The sequence below is a fragment of the Octodon degus genome, unplaced genomic scaffold, assembly GCF_000260255.1.
Source record: "Octodon degus isolate 3935 unplaced genomic scaffold, OctDeg1.0 scaffold00070, whole genome shotgun sequence".
Classification (NCBI taxonomy): domain Eukaryota; kingdom Metazoa; phylum Chordata; class Mammalia; order Rodentia; family Octodontidae; genus Octodon; species Octodon degus.
Window position 1 is genome coordinate 2,325,909 of NW_004524646.1, and position 12,996 is coordinate 2,338,904.

The 12,996-nt window shown below is 47.5% G+C and overlaps 1 long non-coding RNA gene and 1 other non-coding gene across 2 annotated transcripts; one reads left to right on the plus strand and one right to left on the minus strand.

Annotated features, from left to right (window-relative positions):
• Positions 1–8,239: 8,239 nt before the first annotated feature.
• On the minus strand, positions 8,240–12,990 carry LOC111817782. Its single transcript, XR_002821900.1, has 3 exons — positions 12,904–12,990; positions 8,687–8,689; positions 8,240–8,249 (listed from the first exon to the last, which is right to left on the minus strand). It is a non-coding gene; the product is annotated as an uncharacterized LOC111817782 (long non-coding RNA).
• Positions 9,700–9,803, plus strand: LOC111817796. Its single transcript, XR_002821912.1, has one exon. It is a non-coding gene; the product is annotated as a U6 spliceosomal RNA (small nuclear RNA).
• Positions 12,991–12,996: the final 6 nt, after the last annotated feature.

The window sequence follows — 12,996 nt, forward strand, 5'->3', positions numbered from 1 at the left end:
TAGCAAAGCACTGATCCTGCGGTCAATTCTGGGGACCTTGGCACAGGTATGTCTTCTCCACGAAACCCTGCCCGAGCAGTTCCAGCACATAATAACCTGTCGCCTTCCTGAGAGTCAGCATCCCAGGGCCGTAATTCAGGAACAGCTGGCTTTCTCCTTCTATGTGGGGCCTGCTTCCTACCCAGAAGGTACAACTGCAGGGCCTATAAAAATGTCTGGTTCTATTTTTATTTTTATTTTTATTTTTATTTTGTACTAGCAGGGACTCACAACTAGGCAAGTGCTTTATCACTAATTTGTACCTCCAGCCCAATTTGTAAAACTTTGTATCTGGGACAAGGTCTGGCTAAGTTGCCCAGGCTGGCCTTGAACTTTTGATCCTCTTGCATCGGCCTCCTGAGTAGCTGGGATTACAAGGTGTGAACCACCACGCCCAGCCAGTGGGTGGCTCTTGATCAGGATGGACCAGTGTTTGCTGCTTAGCACCTCAAATTCCTGCAGAACCCCACAGACACCTCCAGGTCAGGCATCTGTTTCTCATTGTGAACTTCAGGCATTTACATCTGCTAGACTGAAGGTGGCCTGGCTCCAGCTGATAGGACCAGTTGTTTCCTCCTCTGTTGGCTTCTTAGTCTGATATAACAAAGCATCCCAAGCCAGCTGGTTTGGTTCTACACAACTGTATGGCCCCACAGCTGTGGGGGTTGACATCCTCAGAAGAGGCGTCAGCAGGGTAGAGCTGTTGGTCTTTATTGTCTGCATTTCCATCAGCATTCTGCTCTTCTGAGGTGGGACTTGAGTCTTACATCAAACCCAGTTTATAGCAGTCTAGGGCATCTCTAGAACCTTCTCCAAACCTATCCAAATTCTTCCCATAAACCACTTCCAAATCATGTGGGCAGAGAGTCACAGCCATAACCCCTCCCCTCCGGTACTAACTCTGACTTAGTTGCTTTCCTTGTCACTGAGACAAAAATATCTGACACCACAAGTTAAAGGAGGAGAGATTTATCCTGGCCCAGTCTGAAGTTCACTGGCTCTCATTCAGGTCAGCATGGCAGAGGGACAGAGCAGAAAGAGCTGCTCACCTCATGGTCCCCAGGAAGCCGAGAGAGAAGGGAGGAGCCCAGAAACATTGGTTCCTTCCAGGTCACATTCTCTGTGTTCCATCTCAAACAACTGGATCCTGCCTCCTACAGTAAGTCCGCGATCATGCCTCCACAATCCACGTACCTACCAAAGCTCCTAAACCGTTGGGATGAGCTTCTGTTGTCTTCTGCCATCTTAATCTGCTGCCCCTCTGCCATGGCACTCTGCCTAGGAGCCAGGTGATTAGGGTCTGAACCCTCCACAAACTGTGAGCTAAATAAACCTTCTCTTCCTTAAGTTTGGGTGTTGGGTATTTTGTCTCAGCAACGAGGGAAAAGTAATTAAGACAATGAGTTCTTCCAAAAACAGAGTACGTAAAGTGAAAAATAACCACTTCACAGTGGAATAAACTTGGCAAACACTACCAAGGGGACAAGTTTAGCATCAGTAGTGAAGAGCACATTGGTATCACCCCCCCATGATAGATGTAATGAGAAGGTACCTCTGAGCACATGAGCCTCTTGGGGGAATGTTATGGTTAGTGTCTAGCTGTACCCACAAAGCCTCATGCAGTCATGGGGCGGGGACTTCTAGAGTTTGAGATTAACTCATGATCCACTGGGATTATGGGTGATCCAAGGCTGGGATTATGGGTCTTAGTATTGCTGGGATTATAGGTGTGTGTACTTCCCCCAGCCTGGGGCAGAGAGCCTGAATGCAATATAAGAGAGACAGGGAGACAGACTCTCTGTTGCCATTGTTGCTGTTCGGCCACCATGAACTGCTGCTCTCTGCCATGTGCCAGTTTGCCTTGGAGCCAGCTGAATATGGACTGAAACCTCCAGTAACTGTGAGCTAAATAGACCTTCCTCCCTTCATTTTGGGTGTCGGGTATTTGTCTCAGCAACAAGAGAAGAGTAACTGAGACAGGACATTCAAATGTAACCCACAACACTCTGCCTCCTGGCTGCTATGCAGGAGCACTTTTACTTTACCAGGCCCTTCTGCTTTGGAGCCAGGCAACCCTGGGCTAAACTCCTGGTTGGCTGGAAACTGGCGGCCAAATAAACCTCTTCTCTAAAGTGTGGGTGTCTGTCATTTTGTCCCAGCAATGGGAAAGTAACTAACACGAAAGCCAAGTCCACAGAGCTGCTAAGCGTTGAACTTGCTCACGAGAGCCCTCGCTCTGCTAGCTTCGCCAGGACTGGACCCTCATGCCATATTAGCCAGGCTGGCAGAAAAAGGCAGAGATAAACGAACACATGTGCTAATAGGTGCAACTCATGTAGAACCACAAGTCAGACTAAATGCTCAAGATTCCAATTTCTGGAAGAAGAGACAGGCAAAATGATCACTAATGCAGTGCAGTGAGGTATGGCCTGCCTTAAGGGAGTGCATTGAAGAGGAAAAAAAAATCTATGCTTGCAACAGACCAAATTTAGACTGGACCCTAATGGATGTATCAGGACCACCCTACTTGTTCACCAAGTGTAGGATCAGTGGAAAATGGAAGAAGAATATGGGATTTACAGTCAAGCAGGATTCCAATCCCAGGCATAGTCAGTCAGTCAGTCTGTCTGTCTGTCTGTCTCTCTCTCTCTCTCTCTCTCTCTCTCTCTCTCTCTCTCTCCCCCCTCTCTGTGTGTGTGTGTGTGCGCGCAAGTGTGTGCTAGGATTAAACCCAGGGCCTCATGCCACAAGCACTATGTTATTTAGCTACACCCCTAGCCCTTTTATTATGTTTTCTACTTTGTAAAATGTTTGCAGTACAATCTTTCTATTACCCAGTCAGGCTTTGAACTCACAATCCTCTTGTCTCAGCTGCCTGAATAGCTGGCATGCACCACTGTGTGTATGTGAGGAATCCCTGGCACCATGCCATGCTGGCCCCACCTCCAGGGCATGCTGCGACTACAAATAAGACTGGGCATGGCATGCTTGGGAGGCTGAAAACAGGAGAATCACCACAAGTCTGATCTGGGTAGTGAGACCCTGTAGACCCTGAACTAAATACATAAAATAAATAAAATAAAATAAATGGCATGTGATGAGAGACAAGTTATTTACCTGAGACTCAGTTTTCCTATGAATATTTACCCAAGAAGTTCTCGGGAAGGTTATAAAGAACAATATACAGTACATAGAGCACCTATGTACTGGTTTTGTCAGCAGTAGCCGCCAAGAGAAGCTACGTGCAAAGCTGAAGGTAGGAACAAAGCTGCTTCGGGAGTGTGAGTCACACAGAGGTGGGAGGTAAGTGGTTGGACCCAGAGAACCTTGTCTGCGGTTGTTCCAGGCCTGGACTACCAGCTGTGTGACCCTGGCTCGGTTATTTAGCTTCTCTGCAGCTGTAAATGTATGCGCTCATTTGGGGTAATGACAGCACAGCCTGCTGGGGCTGCTGTCATATGCAAGGGGCTAGTGCAGTGGCAGCCTTCCCACTGTGTACTGATGGATTTACCTCTTCTTTGCCTCTCCCCACAGGAATGTGAGCTCCAGCCAGGGCAGTCCTTGTCTCATCTAAGGCTATGTGCCTGGTATGTAGCAGAGCATCTGATGTAGGGCAGGGCATGGTGACACACACATGTGATCCCAGCTGCTCAGGGGGCTAGGGCAGGAGGAGCACAACCTCAAGGGCAGCAAGGGCCACTTAGTGAGACCTTGTCTTAAAATAAAAAATAAAAAGTTCCGGGCTTGTATATCAATGGTAGGTGCCCTTGGGTTCCATCCTCAGAGAGGAAGAAAGGGAAAGGAAGGGAAGGGAGGGAGGAAGACATGGGATGGATGAATGGATGGATGGATGGATGGATATCTATACAGAAAGGATATACAGCACATAAGCTTCAGAGGATGGGTAGTTGGATGGACCAATGACTCCATAGCTGACTGCTTTCCTTAACAAAAGCCTAAGCAAGATGGCAGGAAGGATCCAGAGCAGACTGTGACTGAGCTCAGTTCCAGCTGCTGGTAAAGCTCTAGGGAGCTTCCCAGGATTGGCCTGGAGTGGAGCAGGGAGAGCCCTTGCAGGTGGAGGGGAGTAGTAAGCACAGGTGTTGTGCACCTCAGCTCTTATACCCATGTGCAGGGGAAGTTATAGAGAGCTAGAGCTAGATGGAGATGGAGATGATGGAGATGGAGATGGAGATGGAGATGGAGATGGAGATGGAGATGGAGATGGAGATGGAGATGGAGAGGATAGAGATAGAGGCAGTGTTTGTGATACGAGAAAGCATGCAAGGGCCGGCCAGATAACTCAGCAGACTAAAGCACCTGCTTTGGCAGAGTGCAGCAGTCCAGGTTTGATCCCTGGCATGCTGTCTTAGTTACTCTTCTCTCGTTGCTGGGACAAATACCCGACACTCAAAATGAAGGAAGGAAAGGTTTATTTAGCTCACAGTTCCTGGAGGTTTCAGTCCACGCTCAGCTGGCTCCAAGGCAGAGCAGCACATAGCAGAGGGCAGCCTTTCATGGCGGAGGCAGAGTCAGAGCGCAAGGGAGGGGTAGCAGCAGCTCAAGCAGCTGGCTTCTCTTCCCACCTCACATTGTAATGCTGATTACCTGCCCAGGGCAGGCAGCATCCACACCCACAGTAATCAATCACAAACTCCAGAAGCCTCCCCAAGACTGCTTGAGGCTTTGGGGGGACACCTAGACACAAACCATAACACATGCCATGCTGGCCCCGCACCCAGGGCATGCTAAGAAGTCGACTGAGACTGGGTGTGGCGGCACTGGCTGTGGTGGCGTGTTCCTGTAATCCCAGCACTTGGGAGGCTGAAAACAGGAAAATCACTACAAGTCCAATCTATGGAGTGTGTACTTTACATAATATTATGTTTTCAAGGTGTTATTCATTTTCCTACGAATGCCTCAAGTTTATCTTTCTTCACGGCCAGGCCCTACTCCATTGTGTATAAATACCACAAGTTATCCGTACCCGTTTACACAGAAACATTTTAATGGAATATTCTATGAAAAGGTTGAGTATTTGCATCACAACATGGTTAGACCCCTCCCTCGTTTTTCACTTCCACAGATGGGACCAAGGTGAGTTTGGCTGCATGAAGTTAAGCCCCCCAAACAAAAGAGCTGATGGTTTGGTCTGCACAGAGCCACTGTCCCCAAACACATACCTTATGACATCTAACCCTCACCCCACAGGTGACTCTAGTAATCTATACCCTACAGAGACCCAGAAAGCTTCACTAATTTGCCCTTCCTCAGTGGCACCCTAGGGGCCCCCACCCGGCCCCTGCCCCCAAAACCTATCCATTCTTTACCCTCTCTGTGTCTCATGGAGCAAACACACACCATGAGTAGGGAGCACTGTACCACAAAGAGGCCCAGACTCTGGAAAGACTTGAATGAAGACAACTGGGTGTGGAATGAAAGCACCCCCTTCAGGCTGCACATCTCAGAGCAGGAAATATCTCCAATGCTGATGAAAGGACTGTGGATGCACACACCCCCTCAGGCCCACACTGGATCAGTCTGAGAACTCCAGTCCACCACTTGCCAAAGATCACTTACAAGACCATCTCTGTCATGGGGACTGTACCAGAACCCAGTCTATGTTTTCTTTCATTCAACACTCAAAATGCTGGACTCGGTGACCCATGATTGTAATCCCAGCACTTGTGAGACTGAGGCAAGAGGATAGGGAGTTCAAGGCCAGCCTAGGCTACATAGCAAGACATTGTCTCAAAAAACTAAACCAACAGCAAAAAATGCTCAAAGCAATATTAAAGGGAATATAGATTTATTCCCATCTTAGAGACAAAAACCAGAGACAGCTGTCTAGGATCATGCAGTCAACAGGTGTCATTCATGTGCCCATCCCCACAATCCTCAAGTCTCCATGGAGTTTTTTGGTTTTATGTTTGTTTGTGTTTTAGTGTATTTAGTACAGGGTCTACAGGGTCTCCCTACACAGATGGACTCATAGTGATTCTTCTGTTTTCAGCCTCCCAAGTATGGGGATTATAGGTGTGTGCCACCACGCCCAGTCTCAGTCGCAGGCTCAGCATGCCCCAGGGACAGACAGGGTGAGCATGACACGCTGGGGATCGAACCCAGCCACTGCACCCTGCTGAAGCTGGCACTTCAGTCCGCTGAGCTATCTGGCCGGCCCTTCCAGGAGTTTTAGGGCACATCCGCTCTGGGTTTGTGTCCCACTCACTGTGTGTCATGGCTCCAAGGGATGAGAGTGTCATTTGCAGGTCTGGATATAAAGAAAAAGTCAACGGGGTTTGCAGCCGTTAGCTTTAGGTGCTGTAATGCTGCGTAGTGAACAAGGGGGAACACTGATTAGGTTAGAGTCTGTAGCTGGAGAAGGCTCCAATCCAGGGGGCCCAACCTTTGCACAATCTGCAAGTTGCAGGGGACCTTCTGGTGGCAGCAGAGGCCCAGGGGCACAGCAGAAACCCAAAGGATGAAGAGCAGCAGTGCTCCCAGGGGCAGGGAAGTGTGTAGCACCCATGCAAGTGAGAGGCGCAAAAGGTGTGGCTGCGAGGAAGAATGGGACCTGGGAACCATTCTGCCCCCCTCTTCCCCAGTACCTGGCAGGATCTGGTAACAGAAAGGAAGCATAGGAAAAAAAAAAATCTCAAATTCCCTCCAGAAAGCATCAGGAGTGTTTACTTCCCACCTCCCCCTCATGAGGGTAAACACACGGCAGCGGGCTGTGAAAGATATTAGCTCTATAATTCTTGCCTTCATTGTCTCTGATGATGGCATTGATGATAATATAATTTCCAGTTGTCTGGGTCTTGAAAGAGTACAGGGCGCTCATTATCTTACTGATCTCCCCATCATCCTATGAAGAATGCAGAGGAGGGAGAGAGCCTGGGATAATGCGGAATTAATAACAGCAACAATGAGAGCAGCCAGCCCTTCTTCAGCTCCTGCTCTGCTCCAGGAACTGATGAAGGCAACTGACTCATTGTGTACTCATTGCTCATCTGCTCCTGTAGGATCTGCCTTGAAATTGCAGGGGATCTGTGTCCCAGTGGTGTGGCTGGGGCAACATCCTTACCCTCTGTGTGTGTGTAGCCTAAAGCTGTTGTCACAAGTGGCTACAAACCAGGTCCTTTAAAAATAATAGAAATGTATTTTCTCACAGTTTGGGAGGCTAGAAATTCTCCTTTTATAAGGCTAGCAGTAACACTGGAGTAGGACCCACCCTGCTTGTGCGATAACTCCTTACTAATCCACCCAGTGTTAACTGAGATCTGCAAAGTCTGGGTTTGCATGTCTGAGGCTCATGCACGTGGATGGGCCACCATCCAGCTGGGGCTCACCCTGAGCCCTGTCTATCCTTTTCCATCTACAGTTTCTATAGCTGATAGTCGCTGAGAGAACTGTAAGCTACAGCAGGAAAGCTCTTAGCTCAGACTCCGGCACACTGAAAGTACTCAACAAATCGCAGCTGTCACTGTCCCCACTTCAAAGGTGAAGGAATGAGGTCCAGAGAGCCAAAGTTGACTGTCATCTCCCAAATTTCGGCTGGGTTTTCTAATTCCTTGGCCAGAGCACCATGCATGTAGTAAATGCGCCAAAAGCACTTCATGCCACCCACTGGGCACAAGTCTGATCACAAAGTCCTGTGCCCACTCAGGGCTGAGGTGGGGAAGCCGCCATCCAGTACTCTCTGATTGCACTGGTCTCACCTGCAGTATCCTTGAGACCAGGACTTGCATGTCGCATGCCTCTGCCTGGGTGGGGCTGACACACCTGGGTGATGAGGGTTACTATTAATAGTGAAGTTCGGATTTCCCAGATTAGCCCATCTCCTGCAGGCAGCTGCCTTGCTGAAATCCTTCCTACAGCTGTTTTTTTCAGCTGTTAAAATGCCTCGGGGCCGTGTCAATGCTGTGTTTCTCCCAGGAGTGCACACTATCCAGAAGTTCTCCACCAAGACAGAGAAAGCCACATTTGACATTTGGTAAACTCCACTGTGAACAAACCTCACCTAATCTTACCCCTACTTGGGCTTTCCTGGGTGCCCAGCTGATGTCTCTGGGAGTCAGGGACAGGTTAGGGTGTGTGGGGTGTGCTGGTGTGATGTGGGCAAGTTTGGGCAGAGCCAGGACTAAGAAGATTTGAAGGGAGAAGAGGTCTGCTTAACTGCTGTTCTGAGACACACCCAAGACCCCTCAGGGCTTCAATTCCCCTCCATTTCCCCCAGAAGGAAGCCACCAGATCACAGTGGGAGGGAGACCCAGGAAACAGACACAAACATACATGATCCCTGCAATCTAGACTCAGACAGGGGGTCAGACACAACTTTGTTAATTAATCAATGAGCCCAAGGGCCTTAAGAGAAGAAGATAGGACCATAACCTTCTGGGACAACCAAAGAAAATTTTATTGACAGGTAGCATTTGAGTGGATTTTGAGGATTAAATAGGAGTTCAACAGTGTTGTGATTTATTTATTTATTTTCAATGAGCAGAATATATTTATTGAGAGAAAATAAGCTCCTGTCCAAGAGAGGGACAGGAGGGGGGCCCGAGCAGGTAGTTCCCCAGGAAGCTGTCTCTTCCAGGGACTTTTATAGTGTAAAACCCATGTGAGGCTAAGGTAGAGGAATGGGAACTCGCTTAGGTGGGCAGGAGGTGGGACAAAACTATGGTCAACCAACGGGATTACATATGGGACAGGGTCTTTTCCTGCTGGGGTTGGAATGAGGGATAGGGTCTCTTTCTGTTGGGGGTTTGGGCTAGTGACTCACTTGGGTCTTTCCAGGTGATTGACACCTATTTAGAATATCAATCCAAGGTGCTACTTGTTTAGCATTTGTTTGGCCTTTAGGTCTTTAGGTCTGGTTCAAAGCAGGTGCATCCGCCCTCCCACACTTGTAAGGCATCTCATCTTCTGTGCTGTCTCCTTCAAGGGCCTGGCCCTGTCTGACTGCCTATAATATTTTTATCTTACTTGACTGCCTGCAATACTCCCTCCTCTGAAGAAGTAACCTGAACTGCCGTGAAGGGAAATATGGGCAAAGACCGCTCTGGCTTCTTCACGCTGAAATGGGTGGTAGTTGTTGACTGGCAGTCAGATATATTCTTTAGAGGTTTTATCTAAAGGCCCTCGATAGATGACAGGCATTTTTCTCTTGGGTAGACGTATAGCTTTGAGTCATTTTCCTTTTTAACATCATCTTTCCTTTTTACATCATCATAAACTAGCATCACAGTTGATACTTTCCTCTTATTTAAACAGCTCTTTTTAACACGTAAGGATCAAACATCTTCCGGTGCCTGATGAAGCACACTCTAAAGGAGTAAGAGACTTTGACTGTGAGATTCCCATATCTCCGTCCAATGATCTCAGTGGAAAACTCCAAAATGATACAAGGAGAAAAACTGGTCTCAGGTGGGTGACCTCCAAACCATACAGGGAACCTCCAAATGACATAGAGAAAAACAATCTCTGGACCTGACCTGCACGAGTTCGTGTTCTCTAAAACCAAAGAATGAATTTTAGGAACAAACGGAGGTTATGAGCAGAATATATTTATTGAGAGAAAGAAAGCTCCTGTCCAAGAGAGGGACAGGAGGGGGGCCCAGGGAGGTAGTTCCCCAGTGTTGTGATTTAAATCAAGAATGAATGCTCGCTTTGGCAGCACATATACTAAAATTGGAACGACACAGAGATTAGCAGGGCCCCTGCGCAAGGATGACACGCAAATTCGTGAAGCGTTCCATATTTTTTTTTTATTACTACAAAAGCAAATGGATCTAAATGACTACAAAAATGTCTAAAATATCAAGAGGAGGGAGAAGACAGTATCTGGAGAGGCAGTCAGACTGCTCAGGAGCCAGCAGGTCCCAGGGCTCCCTGTCCCACATGGCCTTCCAGCCAGCATCAGCAGGAGCAATGGCTGGGCAAAGAGCGTCCAGTCCCAAGAGTGACTGAAGACACCAATGAAATCAGACACAGAAGGTTAAATACCACATTTTATCTTGCATGAAGAACTCAACATATAAATAAAAAGTAAAGTAAAAGATAGATTATAAGAAACAGGAAGATAGACTTTTGCAGATAGGCAGGGAATCTAGGGATGAAGGAAGAAGGGAGGAAAGAGATGGGAAGAGAAGCAAAGAAAGATTAGGATGGACATGTACATAGACCAACTTCCCAAGAGGAATATATTCCTTATGTATCACAAATATGTACTGATACAAAATAAATTTTAAAAAGAAAGAAAAAAAATAAATAAATAAATCAAGAATGACCTCCAAAGCTCTCATGCCCTTAGATACAGGTTAGGAGTGGGGGCCTTGGAAGGCGATTAGATCATGGGGGTGTTGTATTCATTCACTGATTAATCTATGAATGAGTTCAAGATTAAGTGTACTATTGGGAGGTGGGTCTGGTGGAAGAGATAGGCCTCTGGGGTGAGACCTGAAAGGGTACATCTCAGGGCTGGTGAGATGGCTCAGTGGTCTAAAGCACCTTCTTAGAACAAGCTAAGCTAAGCAAAACACAGGTACTGTGGTTCAATCCCCCAGCACCACATGCCAGCCAGGCCCACCCCCTGGTGGGCTGAGCTGGCCACACATGCACTAAATAAATAAACAAATAAATTAAAAAAAAAAAAGAATCTTATTCTTCTTAAAAAAAAAAAGAAAAAGTACATCTCCCTCCCCCGCTTCCACCCTTTGCTGACCACCATGGCTAAGCAGCTCTCCTCCTCCAGGCCCTTCCACTGCTGCCCCTGCCTTGGGACAGCCAGCTGTGACATGTGTCCTCTACAACTCCAGAGCTCAACTAAACTTCTCCTTTAAGCTGTAGGTGTCAGGCATCAGCAATGAGGACAGTGATTGAGACCAATAGCTTATGGCAGAATTAGTACCAGGAGGGGGGAATCCCAGGTCAGGTACAAGAAATGAGAACTGGCTCAATTTGAAAAACCAGACTCACGGGAAGAGCAACTAGAAGGATGATAACATATCAACATCATCTGCTTTGAGGAGTCTACCCCTAAATACACACACATAAGACCTACCAGTGCCTCAGTGTTGGTTTTGCCTTGTGGTGGATGAGCCAGGAGCCATTAGTAGGCGCTCAGCAAGTGTCTCACCAGGCTGCAGCTAGAACATACCTCTACAAATGCCTCTGCTCCTGGGGACCCAGCCTCCTGGAGAAGCGCCTCCACTGAACCCATGAATTCCATCCTCACACCACCTGAGGAGGTAGGGAGGGTGAGCCCACTTCACAGGTGGAGAACATGGTTTCAAGATATGGGGTGACATGCTTAGGGTCTCAAAGTGTGGAGTGCTGTAAAAAATGGGAGCTAGAAGGCAGATTTTTCCAATGAACTTATAGACATTGCCGTCTCCCTTAATCATCTGGTGTATTTCTATTGAGGCACTGGGGATAATGTGGTGATACAGGCTAGAAGGGGGCTGACACATGAGCTGAGTGGTAACTACCAGCTGGTGTTGGCAGAAGAAGCACATGGAAGGGAGGAGCTCCTGGTGTCCCCAGGGACTGGGAAGGTTTCCAGAGGAGGCGCCTGCCTGAGTCTGAAAGGATCTCTCCAAGCTCAGGAAGAGGACAGCCAGAACTCTTTATACAAGAACTCAATGTGCTATGCACAGGGGCACAACATGCAAAAGAAGTAGGACGTCATGAACATAGGCGTTTTGTCTGTTTAGCAAAAGATTCCGGGCCTGGCCCAGCATAGGCATTCTATGAATATTGAGTCAATGAATGAATGAAAATTCAGAAAGAGTCCAAACCAGAAATGATTTCCATCTTTGCCAACTGATGTTTTCACCTTCAAGAGTTCCCCTCTCCACCCCGTAGGCAAATCCCAGCACCTCTGGTCATTCTAGTATAGAAAGCTATCAGAGGGCTCAGTAGGGTGAAACCAGAAGGACCCGAGCCCAGCAGCCAAGCCCAGGGAGCAGAGGCTTACTGCTAGTGGGGCCCAAACTAAGGCTCAGACCCATGCGGAGGCTCTTCATGGTATGGAGCTGGCACAAGGAAACTGAGTGAATCCATCTGCCAGAAGACTCTAGGTACACGAAGAGGAGGTGCCCAGAAAGAACTCAGGGGAACTAATTTAAATACAAACTTCCAATTTACGATCTCCTTTGGTATATAGCTGTAATATTTGCTCCTATGGTCTAAAGTATAAAGCCATTAGCTACAAAAGTTTGTCAATTTCTAAATTTCACTAGCTGTTATTAGGTTTGCTAGTTGTACTACTGTAAATAAGATATCATCTGTGCCTTAACCACGGGTTCTCCCGTGGGTAATAATATCAGCAGGTGCATGGGTAACAATCTCGTAAAAGCCCTATACTGAAGGACAGAGGGCAGTGCCAAATGGAAACCAGTATCTCATTCTGAATCAGTAGAAAAGGCAAAATCGGGGCCAGGGAGATGGCTCAGCAGAATAAGCACTTCCCTGGCAAGTGCAAGGGCCTGAGTTCAATCCCCAGTTCCACAAAAAAAAAAAAAAAAAGCCAGTTTGAACCAAACAGCAAAACCCTGTCTCAAAGACAGAGAAAAAATAAAGCTTGCAAGTAAGAGTTTTTTTCCCAGGAAAAAGAATCCTCTAGCTCTCAGCATAGCTATAATTTTTCCCCAGGTCACTTGGCCTCCCTTAATAAGACTCCCCATACCTCCTTCGATTTTTTTTTTGGGGGGGGGGGACAGGATGCCACACCCAGCATTAGACCCTTTTTGCCTTGCATCATCATATTTCCACTTCCTTACTGCATATCATCTGTTCCCAGGAACTAAGGATATCACAACTTAAAAAAAATTCCATGTGGCTATGGTTGCTGGGCTGGCTCACCTGTGGATGGTGAGGTATAAGCGCATGAGTTCCGTGAACTGAGCATCCGTATAGCCTAACATGTTAGTGAAATTATGGGACCAGTCCAGCTTA